General features: G+C 39.1%; 1 pseudogene; it reads right to left on the bottom strand.

Moving 5' to 3' along the window:
• Positions 1-16,234: 16,234 nt before the first annotated feature.
• Positions 16,235-16,334, bottom strand: LOC147917446 (U6 spliceosomal RNA; annotated as a pseudogene).
• Positions 16,335-16,747: the final 413 nt, after the last annotated feature.

Here is a 16,747-nt window from a genome sequence, read left to right as displayed (position 1 = left end):
GAGTCAAGTTTAAGAGTACAAGGGAAGTTTAGTAGGAATAAATACTAAGGAGAGATTCAAAAGCAGACATAAATCACAAAAGAGCTGATGTACAAAAACAGGGGAACCCAAGGGATCTAAGAATTCTTTTGTATACCTCTTTTGTATACCAGGTCTTTTTATTTTTTCACTCATTGCAGAGGGAAATTCAAGTACCTCTAAGCCCTCTACTCTCTCGCATATAAATATCAGTTATTGATAAGAATGTTTATTTTACTTAACTGCACAATTTCTTCTTGACAAAGTTAGATTACTGTAAATCTTCAGTATTTTTATCAGATGATTCAATCAAAGATTTTTTTAAAAAAATAAGAAATATTAAGTTAAACAGTACTTACTATAGAAGTACAGGTTAGCTTAGATCAAGGTCTTAAACCTTTTTCTGGAAAGGAACAGATAGTAAATATTTTCAGATTTGCAGACTGTACAATCTCTTTGATAACTAGTCAACTCTGCTATTGTAGCATGAAAGTAGCCGGAAATGATACACAAATAAATGGGCATAGTTATGTTCCAATAAACCTTTATCTACAAAACAAGCAGCCAACAGAATTGGGCTCACGTGCCACAATTTGCCAACCCCCTGGATTAGATAATACTATGGCCAGGTGATCAGGAGTGACTAAATCTTGCCATAAATATCATACCCACTACTTCCCAAGAAATCCCTAAGAAGAATATACCTAGTGGTAGCAGTCATATGGGAAATTAAATACTAGTTTAGGATGGTAGAAGTCAGGCAACTTCCAATGCAGAGCCATGGATTTATCTGGTTGAATCACACGAAGAAGTTTACAGGCCAAGATGGAGATTTCTTTTCTATCTACACTGAAAGAGAATCTGACTCTTTGGACACTATTGATCTCTTTCTGGTCACATGCCACAAGAAATAGAAACAGTGGCATTCATGCAGAGGCAAAGAATGCTGGCATGGCTCCTGAAGACAGGTGGGCACCCACTAAGCCACCATGCTGAATGGAGTAGGCATGGGTGGGATGAAGCAGCTCCAGCTACAGAGCTGGCCACAGTTTACTGAAACAGCTAACATATAAAAGAGATCATCCATGAATTAGTATGGATTAGCTTTTTAAAGAATGTTGATCATAATTAGTAGAGAATGTGGAACAATAGATCATTCAAATTGTTAGTTCTCCTTTCCTGTGGGGGGAGCCAAGAAGTAGAATAAAGAGAACTGAAACTCCCCCCAGAGAGAGAGAGTTTAAATGAGATAAAAACAAATAATCTTTCAGAGCTGTTCCTAACATTTGATAGCGCCTCAACAAATGTTTTTTTTTGCTTCTCCCTGAGATCTAGCCTTGGCCCTTTCATAGATTAGCTGCATACATGGCAAATTTATAAACATTCCTAGGGTCTAGTTTTGTTATCTGAAAGATATGATAATCTTAAATCAACCTTACCCAAAGCCTCTTTCTGATCACAGCTCTATCTTATTCTTTTGTTCTTGTTAAATTTTATTTTTTTAATTTTTTGTTTATTGCAGTAACATTGGTTTATAACATTATATAAATTTCAGGTGTACATCATTATACTTCTATTTCTGCATAGATTACATCATGTTCACCACCCAAATACTAATTACAACCCATCACCACGCACATGTGCCGAATTATCCCTTTCGCCCTCCTCCCTCCCCCCTTCAGCTCTATCTTAAATTCCAGAGAAAAGCCTGCCATGATCTCCTCCTGAGTTAGGGAAACCAGCCTAATATACATTCTCATTGGTCCATCTACCACAGTATCATATACCTCTATTTTATTATCACACAGTTATCACAGTGTTGTTTTATATTCATTTATGTAGTTATTTAATTAACCTCTATCTCCTTACTAAACTATTAGGGGAGACACCTTGTTCACTCCCTAGCACAGATTTTGGAACTCTTTTCTAGTAGTAGTAATTCCAAGGAATATGCATCCAGATGAAAAACTGTGATTCTAAGATTCTTAAGGATCTTACAATATTGTTCATTCATGAGTTCATTCATCCTTATATCCACTCATCATGGAGCCACTTCTATTTTATGACCATGCATTGCCTTAGGTTCTGGTAAGACAGGCATGGATTGGTAGACAGGGTCATTACCTCGTGGAGGATAGAGTCCTCCATGAGCAGGAAACAGTACATGCCAATATACAAATACTTATTCAAGTATAGTTTTTAAAAAGGTGTTAAAAGACAAGTATAGAATGTTGTGAGCATATAAAATTAGCAGATTTGACATAGTTTGGGAGTTATGTGAGTAGGCTTTAAAGAGGAAGTGACGTTTATGGTTATACTTGAAAGATGAATGCATAGATGAAAAGACATTAAATAGACAGATTATACCACACACAATCCACAAGGCAGTGTATGATAAATGCACATTCAATAGTATAATAACTGTAGTTTAACAAAGAAAAGATCAGAATGTCCACAAGTGGTGTAAGCTTAGACTTGAGCCATGATTTGTTTCAGATCAAGACCAAGAGTTAGGGTCTGAATATTACCCTAGTAATGAATTTAAAGGCAATCCAGATTAGGTCTCTCTCTCTCTTTCTCTCTGTACACACATACACACACACACACACACACACACACATGCATGCACATTTACCATATTTACCACAATTCAATATGAAAAGTATATGGTACTACAACTAACAAAAATAAAATTTCTCAGATAATTTGAAATTTTACTGATATAAAATACTTCAGTCACATTCAGATGTAGTTTTATTTTTTTTCAATTCCCTATTTTACAACCTTTATTGTATGAGAACTGATCGTCCACATTGTCTTCTTTCTGAATTTTAATAAGGGATAATTTAAGATGTAAGTATTCTCCTTTCTCTCCTTAGTTTTTTTGCAAGGATAATTAAAGTAAATGGGGCATAATAAAGAAAGAATATTAGCTTCCAACCAAGAGTTTCTAAAATGAAAAAGAAAAAAACTAAGTACTTTGGACTAATAGAAGAGAAGACTAGTCTAAATTGCAAACTATTTTAAATATATATTTTTTACTTATTTTACCTACATTCAGTAACTAAAATTGCTTGTCAGGTATAAATGTTAGAAATTGCTTTAAGGAATAGATAAGAATGATTTACAAGTAAACAGATCAATAAGATAAAAATTACTTAGAAATACTGGAGAGTGCTTAATAACATTTATCCAAATAACAGACAATTTGGATCTAATAGTCTGTCTACAATTTTTTTACTGTTAGTGCTTTACACAGGGAAATTTTTCTTCATAATTAGTAAAAAGATCAGTGTCAACTTAGACATTTATCGGATCATCTGAAATTACAAAGTAATGAGGTTTCCCTCTTTGTATTTTTATCTTAATTATAAACCCTTGGTATTCCTTAAGGATCTTACAATATTATTGTACCACCATCTCTCATGTTCAAAAATAAAAATGAGCAATTTTAATGCATGCACAACTTGCACCAAATCTAATAACAAAAGCTCAACAATGTTTAACAGTGCTCTTGTGTTGTTTAACTCTGCTCCAAACATGGAGATTATTTGATTGCAAAAACAGTCAGATGATTTTTTTTTATTTTGAAACAAGTGGGTGAGTCATTGAATGGAAATACAATTTTACACTTATTTTCAGGGAGTCCTCTGTGGGTTTTAGAAACAAACGTTGGGGAAAGGAAGAGGCCCTTAGGTGTTGAGCTGTCAATCCAGAGATAATAATAACACATGTTTTTGGAATACTGCTGGCTCAGAGATGTTATAATGTGTCAGAAGTAAACAGCCTCACTCATTCGGGTAGTTTTATTGCTTCTGGCATGTTATGATCAGAGATGTGTGTGGCTTTAAAACCAAAAAGATTGAATTGCTTGACACACTATGTATTAGAAAGCCTGGGCCAAATGGAAGCTTAATCAGCATTTTTCTTCCTTCTAAATGTAAATGGTATGATGCAGTGTCCTGTAAATGATGCTGTTTATCATATACTGTCAGAAGATGCTGCTGAAAGATGCATTTCCATTTGTTTCCTTACTTGAGTTTGATTTGTAAAATCAGATTTAAACAGTGGATGAAATTGAATCTAAATTTCAAGGACAGACAACCTAATGATATTTATCATAACCGGAACCAAGTCTAGAAATGGTTATTCTAACTCCAGCTTCTAGGATTTGAAAGAACAACGTGTCTTTATTTTTACCTTTAAAATAATTAGTCCAAATATAATGAATTTTGTGGTAATTATAGGCGTTAGCCTTAGAAACCTAATCTCATCCAAAATGCTTATGTGCACACTTTAATTTGTATACTAGCTTCTAGAGACCTCTTTTTTCTTACACATTTGTAGTACTACAAACAATTTTAAAATGTGATAGAGATATTGTTTTGATTTATAAGGATTTTCAAAATTATTATAGTTATTCTTATGTGAATTCTTCATTGGCTGGGAAAGAACATGCCAATGTATGTACACAAATCTTTTTGGTAGATAATCATGTGTTCAAAAAGATTAGAAAACCTTAATTTACCTTGTCCGTGTTCTCAACTGATTATACCCACTCTGAAATCAGTGTGAACCACACATGCATGCCAGAAGCCTGGGATCTTTAAGACTTTATTACAACTATTGTTATAACAAAAATATTTCAAGATTGACAATTTTAGAGATTAAGGCAGTACCATTCTTAGTGACAGGCATCAGTAGTGACACACTTTAGAGATCTTCTGTAAATCACAAACACTGAAACACAACGACATATTTTCCCTGTTATTCCCATAAGGAAACTTTTTGAATGTCTGCTAACAAATTGCAATTACATTAAACAGTCGCTCAAACCAAACTGGCGTCCACAGGCAAGAGGCTGACGGATTGTGAATTGGTAAGTGTTCACTTGCAAGTGAAGGGAAAGGAGAAAATTTGAGCTTCTGCCTTGGGAACCCATGAAAGGGTGATTGTTTTTGTTAAAAGTTGGCTGCCCAAAGACAGCCAAAGTGTTTCCCAGGTTTAAGCTACTTTCCCTTGGTTGAGGGAGTTTAGAGAAGCACCTAAAACTGCTTTGGAAATTCTGAGTTGGAGGACTGAAGCTAGTGGAGGGGACCTAGTTCACCCTGGCTCATTGGGAAGCTTGCCCAGGTCAGTCAACATCTAGAGTGGGGTTAGATACAGCCATTATCCAGGAATCTTGAGCCTAGCATCACTTTATACACTGCCCTACCCCAGTTAGCTCCATGAACTCCCTAGCCTTGGGGAAAAATGGATCCTCTGGATTGGAGGGGGATCCATGCCGAATGGCTTGGGAGTCCTTGGTAGAAATGTTGCCTGGGTCACAGGTGTAGCTGGATTTATATATTAAATATTCAGAATATGCATCTTGATTTGGTCCTAGACCTCAGAACTATTAGAGGTGGGCCTGGAGAGGGAATTTTTTTGACACCATATTAAGACAGCATTGGATGGCTTTAAAAAAATATACTGACTGCACATGTTGGCATTGACTTGAGGAAATTTCTCTTTGACTCAGTTTCTTCATATATACATACATATATAAACCTCTAAGTGTTAACATATTATGATGAATTTTACTTTATTCTGAATATTAACTCATGAAACAATGGTAATATACATTTGCCTTTTACAGAACTCTATATTGCTGAAGTCTACACCGTAGACATATTTAGGATTTTGGGAAACCACTATACTTTAAGTTCAATACCATTGGCTTGGAAAAAAATAACAGTGCAATCATGCAATCAATATAAAAACAATTTGTTAATAAAAACTTTAACATAATATGATATGTACTTAAAATTGGGAAAATATAGAAATGTTACTTTTTCCCAGTACTTTTTTCTGTCAGGAAATCTATTTTTTCTATATTTTTGAAAATTTTAGAAATAAAAGACTATGTGAACAGATATTTCCCTAATTTCTATATATGAGCCAATATCAACATGGTTTACATCGTGCACTTTAAAATATAATATAGAAATCTTGATGATGGGCTAAAAAATAGTGAAGAAAATTTTTAAAGTACAATTTATTCCACAAGCATATATAAAGTGCCTATAATAATGCCAGACATTGCAATAGGGACTAAAAAAGAAAATTTGAGAAGATTTATTTTCAGGAGCTAGTATTTTTGTAAGAGAGACACATATATGATTAGATAATTCTGCCACAAAGTGATAAATGATACAATGTTGAAAGGAGAAAAAGGCTTTGGGGATTTAGAGGAAAGGAATGACAAACTTTGCTTGAAGGAACCCAGAAAGGCATTCTGTTTGTTGTCAATGGGGTGTATGTCAGGGATAAATAGCAGTTAGCAAGTCTAGGAAGAGGAAGAACACTGCAGGAGTTCTACAGAACTATAGTTCTAGAACTATATCTACAAAGACAGCTTGTCAGGGAAACTGAGCAATTTTTCTTGTATGGGCATAGAGCTAGGAGAGTATGACAAAAGTATGGTAGGCAGTGGCCAACCCGAAGGGGATGAAGGTGGCAAGGTGGGTGGAGATCTGAAGATGAAGAGTCTCTATGGTATGTCAATTTGTATGTTGAGTTTTTCCCATAAACCCTTAGGATTTTGGAAAACTCTTCATGTAATGGAGATTACGCATAAATCTTAATGTAATGTCATACACACATGTGAAAAGTAATCTTAGAGTATAGAGCATTAACTATGGTGGGCACAGACCAATTGCAAAGAGAACAGTGAGAAGGTTTATGGTGATGTACAGGGAAGAGGCTCTGAAGGTCTGAATTTAAGCAGTGGCAAGGGGTTCAGGAAAAAAATGTAATGTTTCATTCATCCATTTAAAATAACTTGTTGAGAGTGAGTCCAGTATGGGCTATTCACTGTACGAGGTGATAAGGGTAAAGTTTGAACGTAAAACGATAGTTATTTACTCTGAGATATTTTGAAAGCAGAAATTTCAAGTCCTAGTATTGGAGAGTGTGTATGTGTGTGTGTGTGTGGGGTGGTTAGAAAAGAAAGCAGTAAATAATTTATGAAAAAAATCAGGATTTTTGTTTGGAACTCAGAACTTTTGACAATGCATATATGATAGAACAATGGAGTTTTAGAGGAAGATAAAATAGTTGACGTAGGTATGTGTTTAATGTCTGTGTGACACATGTAGATGTGTTGTTCTAGAATGCATTAACGAATGCCAATCTTTAGCCCAAGAAAATGAATGGAGATAATTTAGATTTGGGAGTTAATAGCTTAGAGATTATGTGCTGAATTATAGGAATAGAAGGAAATCACTTTGGGGGAAGTGTAAGAGAAAGTCTAAGGGCCATAAGCAAACCCTCATGAGAATATCATCATTGAGGGGTAATGTGCTAGAAAGGGAGAAGGAGAAAAAATGGTCAAAATGGTAAGAAATAGCCAAGAAAGCTTAGACAGAAGTCTAAGATAGAGTTTGAAAAATACAAAGTATTCAAGTAAGAACCAATGTTAGCATGAGGCATATTACAATAAGGAAAAAAAAATGAGATTACTGTTCTGGGCAATTAAGAAACCCTTGGTTATTTTAGCAAAAACAGGTTTAGAATAAAGCAAAGAGTGGAAGAACTCAGAATTTAATTTGTTGAGGAGTCAGTGAGCATTTACGCAGTTGGAAGACAAAGGAAAAAAGAAAGAATAGTAGCTTAAGGAACAAGGGGGTGTTTTGTTTGTCTACTTTGTTTTGTTTTTGTTTTTTATTTTTAACAGGAGACTTGAGTTTGTTTTTTAGCTAGAGAAGCCAGAGGAGATTGCAGCTATCGGAAAGAGAGGGTATAATTAACTGGGTAAGATCTCAGAGGGAGGCTGGAGAGAAGAACGCCCAAGGAACAGGCTATCAGGAGTAGAAAGAAGGAAAATCACCTTTTCTTTGACAAAAGGAAGCATTAGGCATAGATCATTCTAGTGCCATTTTAATCTAAAATTCAATAGAAACATTACTGAGAGAAAAACAAATTGCCTTCTTTTAAAATGCTCATAGGCTGCTAACATCCTATTCCAGGATTAAATTACATTTATAACAATGGACATGGGCTACGGCTTCTTATATATGCTCTCCCAAATACAGAGAGAAGTTTTTTTGTATTAATGCATACAGAATAGAGCGCCATATAAGCAGAGATTTCATTAGCTGCTAATGAGAATTTATGACCACACCTCCCACATACTACTTTAAAGTATAAGATAATATTAGTACTAATGGGAGTGTGGGAGAAATATGTAATACGTTGATGCCAATCTGCATCATCCACTGTAGCAACAACAGAGCTAGGAAACTGAGTCATGAAAACATATTTCATGAAAGTTTTTTGTTTCAAGAAAATTTGGGAAAACCTCTCCCAAATATTAATTGCATTTTTTTTCAGGTGATTACATTGAAAAATGGTTAAACATGGCCCTAAGAACATAAATCTTGTAATGATATGAAAACAAAACTAAATTGACACAAAATTCAGAATTTTGATATTAATATAGCATGTGTGAACATCAGCCACTTTATTAATCGCTTCTGTATAGGTCTAGTGCCCCTATTTTTTCTTATTTTGCTTTTTTTCTTTGTTATTTGTTTTATTTTATTGCATGAATTTTGTTGCCTGGGCTCATTTTTGAAACTAGTCAGATATATAAATGAATAAAATAACATGTCAATCTCAAACTTTTGCATTCAGTTTATGATTGCAAAATGATTCCTATATTCATTCTGATGAAAATAAAGATCTGGATTTTTCTAACATTATAAATAATGCTGCTGAGAATGTTTTGTCCATACATTGTGTGTACATAAACACACTTTTGGTATATGTAATTTTAATATCACTAGAAATTTCTAGACTGCTTTCAAAAGTATACCACCCACAGGGTATGGGTATCCCTAATATTCCACATGCTCACCTGTACTTGATATTATATTACTTCTTAATTTGTGCTAAGTTGGCTGTGTAATAGTATCTCATTGGAGTTTTAATTTTCATTTCAGCAATGCAACATTTCTGGCCCCCTGAGCACCATTGATGGTTATACAGGGTAAACAGTTATGAACAGGAAGGTCCCTTTGATACTGCAAATTAGGCATCATCCCCTTTGACAATACAAAGTTTTTATCTCTCCAATCCCACGGAACATATTGGGCACTGATATCATTCAAGGTCAAACTCAATAAACCTTTGGGTTAGGGCAATCAAATCAGCACTGTGGGGAAATGCTGACTGGGAACCAGTAAGTCTATCACCCCCAGAGGTGTAGTAACTGTCAAACAATATAAATTGCTGGGAGGCCATAAGGAAATAGGAGAAACTATCCAAGAACTGCACCCAGTGGGTATTGTACACCCTGCCCATAGTGCTTTCAACAGCCCAGGATGGCCAGTAGGTAAAAAACCTAGACGGCATAGCAGATGACTGTGGACTACTGAGAATTGAACAAGGGAGTGTCCCTCATTGGTGTGGCTGTGCTCAACATTGCCACCATCTTAGATACCTTGGCCATGGTCCTACGAGCGTACCATGCTGTACTGAACTCAGCATCTACTTTTTTCAGTATACCCCCGGCTACTGAGACACAAGATCAATTTATCTTCACATGGGAGGGGCAACAATGGACTTTTCTGATATTACCCCAAGGCTACCTGCACAGCCCCACAATGTCATGGGATGGTAGCCTGAGACCTGTCCCTGTTCTCCTTCCCCAGACTAGTAAAATGGGCCCAATGCATTGATGATATAATGTTGACATGTGAAGACTTACCTCTGCTGCAGGACATTCTGCAGACTTTGCTGGAGCATCTGTGCGCAAGAGGATAGGTGGTGAACCTAAAGAAAATTCAAGGCCCAGGCATTGTCATAAAGTTTTTTGGAGTCATATGGGTGGGTAAGACGTGCACTGTCCCAGAGACTGTTATTGACAAGGTGGAGGCCTATCTAACCCCTAAGAACATGAAAGAGGTATGAGCTTTTGTAGGGATTTTGGAGTTTTGGAGAACTTTTATTCTCCACCTGGCAAAGTGCCTCTGTCTCCTATATTCCCTGGCAAAGAAAGGGAACTTAGGTGATCAGAGCAACAAGCTGCCTTTGAAAAGGCAAAAATACTAGTGAAGCAGATTAAAGCACTGGACATCTCCCACCCAGGACTGCCATTTGAGTTAGATGTACTTGTGACTCTGGAAGGTACAGGCTGGGCACTGTGCCGGAGACAACAGAAGAAGAGACTATCTCTAGGATTTTGGTCCCAACTCTGAAAGGGGGCAGAAACCTGACATAGCATCATAGAGCAACAGCTCCTTACAGTGTACACTCCACCTCTCCAGGTAGAGCCTCTCAGCAAGGAACAGCATATAGTGGTAAGATCTTCCTTTCCTATCAAGGGGTGGATTGAGAATATGTTCCATCGACCCACCTCTGTCATGGCTCAGACTAATTAGTATGCCTATTTGTATGAGAGGACTACTGTCTCCACCAGGCTACTCTAAAAATGCAGGGGCTATTAAGTCCTGCAGAATATGTAAATCTTCCAAATGCCCCTGTCCCTATTCCTGTGGAAGCCTCTGTGGCCTGTAGAAAGGGAGTAGGGGAAAATCCTCCTGATGCCTGGTATACAGAAGGGTCTAGTCGGGGCAACTTGCCCACGAGGACTGCAGCTGCTATTCAGCCCAACACTGACACCATCTGGATGGAAACGGGAAAGAACTGCAGCAGCCAGTGGGCTGAACTCAGAGCAGCTTGGCTGGTGATCACTCATGTGCCCTTGCCATTAACCCTTTGCACTGACAGTTGGGCTGCTCTAAAGTGAGTAACCCTGTGGCTTGAACAGCGGGAAGCCGAGGGGTGGATGATCATGAATAATCCCTTATATGGAAGGACATTGGGTTCACCCGCAAAAGCCTGAGATAGTCCTCACTGTCTTCCACATTCCAGTTCATAAGGTGCTGACACTCCCTGGCAATCAGGAAGCTCCTGCCCTAGACCAGATATAAGCCTAGCAACTACCCTTCAGTAGATACAGCAGATTGGGTGCATAGAAGAGCAACACCACAGCACCCAAGTGGGATGGCATATTGCCAAGGATGCCAGATTGCCCTTGAAATACAGTGACTTGGTTAATGCAGTAACAGCATGTCCTGTGTGTTCTAAAAACACTCAAGGCAACTGCCAAAGGAATCTGGAGTTGTCCACTGGAGTTCCCAACCAGTGAGAGATTGGCAAATTCATTATATTGGCCCAATCCCTCTGATTAAGGGTTCTAAATACGACTTGGTTTGTGTGGACACTGCCTCTGCCTTAACTCAAGCTTTTCCCTGTTGCACTTAAACCAGGCTGCCAACATTAGCGGATTAGAGAAGCTGAGTACCACGTACAGATACCCTCATTGAATAGACAGTGATCCGGGATCACATTTCAAAGGTCATTATGTGCAAGACTGGGCAAAAGAATATGACACTGAATGGAGGTTCCATCTCCCCAACAACTCACAAGCAGCAAAGTTAATAAAAAGGAAGAGTGGAATATTAAAGCAGCAGGTTAAATTACTAACAGGTAAAACCACCTTGGCCAAGTGGACTAAAGTACTACCCCAGGCTTTAATACATTTGAATGGTCAACCAGTAGGGCCTGTTGCCCCATATGCCAGCCTGGGGTCCCCAGCACCCAATACCGTAAAGGTGTGAAAGTCTCGGAGACAGCTGTTGTCCCGACTCTCACCGTGAATCACTATGCTGTGCTGCTGAGAACACCAAGCTCCATCACACCTGGGAAAAGGGTCAGCTACTGGAATTTGCAATGGGATGCCCCATTGAGATAGTGAGTTATTTCACACCTCTGGGTAAGGGGGAATGACTCAGTCTCCACTGGGATCCCATTGTCCTGTTGCAAGCTGGACCTGTTGAAACGCAGTATACCTGGAATGGAACATGAACCATTGAAAGAGGGGAGAAGGTGGGAGTCCTGGTCTGGCATATCCCACCCCTAGTCCATCTCCTCAACCTGACACTACTGCCTCCCCCAGCCAACATTGTATGGTATGCACAACCAGGTCAGATTCCTAAAGCTGCAGCTATATTAACATCTAAGAATTGGGCACAACTGTGATTCTTATAGAAGGAGAAGAACTTTCCATATAAGTTCCTAATAAATATATCTTTTTGATCTTAGACTTCTGCTGTTCTGTGTTGTTGGTCATGGAATGGGCACCTGATGGTAATACCTTTCTACAGTGGGCCCACTTGCATGCCAGGCAAAGGAATCAATCCAAATGTTGGGTCTATTGTCAGCTGCCCTTCTCTAGCTCGTTAGGATTGCCATGGTGGGTATGACCACGCCAGGGAAGGGATTGGAAGGCCCTAAAGCAGTACATTAAAGAAGTAGAAACTAGGACTAGTACTCTTATCTCATCTGCTATTACCAATACTGATCCAGAAATGTGGCCTATGTTATACACCATCAATAACACTGGGCATGGGTATTCTTTTTCTGTCAATCAAACTACACAGGAAGCATAACAAACTGCTGTCTGAAGGGTCCTAAAAATGCCACCAGAGCCATGGGTGGCTACACTTAGATTTTGGGAAGGGTTCATGTGCTTTACCCCAGGTTATGGACATTTGAGCACTCGTGAACTCCTCTGATGGGAACAAAAATATCACTCTAAACAGAACCAACCAAACTGTACCAGGGATATGGAATGGATATCCCCAGAACTGTGTAGTCATTCTGCCACATTACAGGACAGCTACTGGTTTGGCACTGACTGGTCGCACTGCCCAAGTATTTACTGGGTACTCTCAAATGGGGTTTTGTGTGGCAGAGATTTGTGTGGCACAAATCTTTGGCCATGACTTCCACCTGGGTGGTTGGGCCACTGCACCCTGAGGCTTCCCTGGGCACAGGGCAGAACCTGTAGACTGTTAACAAGTGTTGCCAACCGCCCTCTCCTCAAGGCCAGATAGGCATGTTCTGTTTTCCACTGGTACAATCATTGGCCACTGTCTTTGTTACCTCCGTTGACCTGGAGGACGTTCTAGCCCTCATAGAAGCCCTTACTAAATTCACCCAGCAAGCCTTAAATGATAGCCGACAAAGCCTGTTTTTGCTGAACACTGAAATGTCTCTAATGAGAAAAGCTGTCCTCCAAAGTAGGACGACCTTGGACATTATTACTGCCTCGCAAGGAGACACCTGTGCCATTATCCAAACACAATGTTGTGTGTTCATACCTAATGAGTCTGTGAATGTATCGTTTTTATTAAATCACCTGAGGACACAAGTGAACACCCTGAGTGATCTGACCCCTAGCCTAGGGGACTTAATAAATCAGTGGTTTGGATCATGGGCTCTTTGTGGAAAAAAATTGTTATTTCTTTTGGGAATCATTAGCTTAAACTGTGTTTTCTCTTGCAAGTGCTTATATTGTTGCTGTGGTATCTGCCTGCAGTGTAGTCAGATAGCTGCCAAATGAGCCACCTCTATGTTAATAAAACCTGCTGACCGCTCAGGGCACACTGCAGAAGAGGAGTGTGTGTGTGTTAGACTGTAAAAGCCACTCAGGAAGGGTGGAGTGTTGCCAGAGTTCATCAAGAGGATGTGGCGGCTGGTCGACTCTCTAGCTAGACCCGGGCAATCAGAGGCCCTTTATTCCCTCCCCTGTTCTTGGAAAGTATGTTCCACACTCTGCTCCTACACTAGGAGCTACTTCTAGGATACAGCCCAGAGAGGGTAATGTGTTATTGAGACCATCTGGACTATAAACTTGACTGAACTCCGTTAAGGCCTCCATATAAATTCTTAAGATTCTGGCGGGCAGGTGTGGAGATCTACTCATCTTCCGACCACCCAAGACAAGCCTTGTATGTAAGTTCCCTTGCTTATTAAAACTGCCTCCTACCAATCTGGAGCTGTCTGCCTCTTTTGCCCTCCATGTAGATGGGCCAGTTTTGAATTCCACCCGGGAAATCCTCAGGTTGCGAACCAAGAGACCCCAGCTGGTCAAAGCTGTACGTGACTCCCTTTATTCTTCACCCTGATGACGTTGTAAACAGTATGGAAAGAAGCACCTTGGTTAGAGGATTGTAGACGGCATTGCAGCAATGGCTTCCGCACTCATGGTCTTAGTACTGGAATGCTTATACATCTTTAGTCTTGCGTCAATAATCTTTGTAGGGTCAGACAGTCTCCAAGAAGATCGCCGCATCCAAGGATTGTTTTGTCTGTTAAATTGTGGCATTTGGGGCTGTCCCAGGTGTGATTTGAAAATCCTTCACTCAACTGTCAAAAGCAACAATTAAAAAGTCTTCTCCAGGAATTGCCAATATAGTAATTCCACTCTAAACGTATGGGGGGAAAAGCATGCAGTTGCAAGGGCCGGCAGGTGGCGCAGCGATTAAGTGCGCGCTCTCCGCTGCGGCGACCCAGGGTTCCCAGGTTCGGATCCGGGGCGCGCACCCACGCACTGCTTGTCAAGCCATGCTGTGGCGGCATCCGGTATAAAGTAGAGGAAGGTGGACACCGACGTTAGCCCAGGGCCTATCTTCCTCAGCGAAAAGAGGAGGATTGGCATCGGATGTTAGCTCAGGGCTGATCTTCCTCACACACACAAAAAAGTGTGCAGTTGCGGAGGGCCCAGGGCTTTCTGGGTTTCTGCTCAGGGTTTATGGTGCAGTGGAGGAGGACATCCCATGGCAGGCGCCTGCTGTCCCGAGAGAGGTTGCCTGATGGGAAGTTATGTGACTTCTAGCTTCTCTTGCATCATAACCTTCACTGGAGAATCTGAATAGCCTCAAATAATAAAATTTCCCAAGTTTCCATTTGGTATTCTCCAATGGAGATGCGTGTTCACCAGGATTTAGAGGTAAGCCACGCAGAGTTTCAGTCAGTGTTTTCGTTGCACACTTTTATTTAAGGAAAGCCTCTGTGCTGTGAGGGTTAATTCCAGCATGCCTAGAATTAGCCTGAGCTGTTTTGCTGAAGTAAGAGATGTGCCAAGACAGTATTGACTCCTAGTCAAGGCATGAATTGTACTGATTAATAGTGCTGCTTTTCAACCGAGGGGCCAAGGGGAGTTTCTTGTAGTTTGTACCCACTTGTGAGCATTGTTTATTGATAACAGAGTTTACATCTGGTGTAAGTGAAACTCCCAGAGGACTCTGCCGCTGGGGCTGCTTACTTCACAAGAATGTGCCTACATTAAGTCCCCTGGTTCCAAAGTGTTCTTTGCTTGTTTGGTGGTTCTGATTTGAGAGAGAAAGTACATCCACTGCAGTCCTGCAGACGGAGGACAGTCAAAGCTAATTCTTGGCTTCTCCTGGTCTGTGCTGTGAGGCAGATCTTTGGTTGAGATGCATTTCTTTAGTTCAATACTTCTGCCATTTTGCATTATTTTCTTGCAATAACCTGTAGATTCCTAAGCATTATAATTGCCAGTCCTGTGAGAGTACTTTAGCAGTTGAAACTTGTTAGACTGCCACCATTAGTGAAGCCTCCAACAAGAAAAACAAAGAGTAAAACAAATAAACAAACAAAAAATCAGAAGATACTAAGAGAATGCAAGGAAGAAAACAAAAAAAGACAAAAAAATCTGTAACTCATATCCTCAAGAGGAAAAGAGAAGGTGTCTATTGCACGCAGTAGAAGTGGAAGCTATTTGAAAAAATTAGTAGAAAATTTGGAATATAAAATATGGAAAATCTAAAAAGTAGGAAAAAAAAGACAGAGATGGAAAATAGTGGAGAAAAGAGCCACATGTTTAAATATTTTCTAAAAGAAGTTCTAAATTATCAGAGAAAATGGAGTGGGGGAAAATTAACAAAGAATATTTCATGAGAGTCCCTAAAACAGAAAAAACATGACTTATGTTGAAAAGTCGTTCACTAAGTACCAGCCTAATAAATTAAAATGGTCCCAGCCAGGGTACACCATTATCATGCAACTTTGTAACACCAGAAATAAGGAGAAAAGGTTTCAGAGAGAAAAAAGAAAACACAAGATTGTATGATTATAGAATTCCAGCAACTCAGAGAAAAATCTAAAATATTTCTGAAGGAGAAATTTTAAAAAAGTTATTTACAAAGAACATCTTTATAAAATTATAACATTATAAAAATTTCAAAATATGTCTATATTTGTAAGTTACAGTCATAAGAATATGCTTCCAAAAACGTATCAAGATTTTTTTTATGGTATGGAACAAGATGTTATATAGTTTTGTGTGTGTGTGTGTGTGTGTGTGAGTGTGGAACGCTTCACCAATTTACATGTCATCCTTGTGCAGGGGACACGCTAATCTCTGTATCATTCCAATTTTAGTATATGTGCTGCCAAAGCCAGTTAATATGATTAATATAAATACTAATAGCTAAAAAAAATCATAAAAATTATTTTAAGTGTTGCAAATAGTGATCACATATTACTTAGGAGAGATGACAAATCTTTCTAAATTGCTATCCTGTGCCAGACCTGAGCACACTAGAAAATAAAATATTGGTGTATTGATAATTATTAAGTGTTAGATGTTTTAGAAAGTATTAAACATTTTAATTTAAAAACAGTAAATTGTGGGGCGGGCCGGTGGCACAGTGGTTAAGTGCATGCTCTCCACTTTGGTGGCCCAAGGTTCGCAGATTCGGATCCCCGGCGCACCAACTCATCACTTGTCAAGACATGCTGTGGCAGCATCCCATATAAAGTAGAGGAAGAGGGGCACTGATGTTAGCCCAGGGCCAATCTTCCTCAGCAAAAA

The sequence above is a fragment of the Ceratotherium simum genome, chromosome 3, assembly GCF_057802395.1.
Source record: "Ceratotherium simum simum isolate JZ-2026a chromosome 3, ASM5780239v1, whole genome shotgun sequence".
Classification (NCBI taxonomy): domain Eukaryota; kingdom Metazoa; phylum Chordata; class Mammalia; order Perissodactyla; family Rhinocerotidae; genus Ceratotherium; species Ceratotherium simum.
Note: the sequence above shows the minus strand (reverse complement) of the source record. Positions and strands in the feature narration are given on the sequence as shown.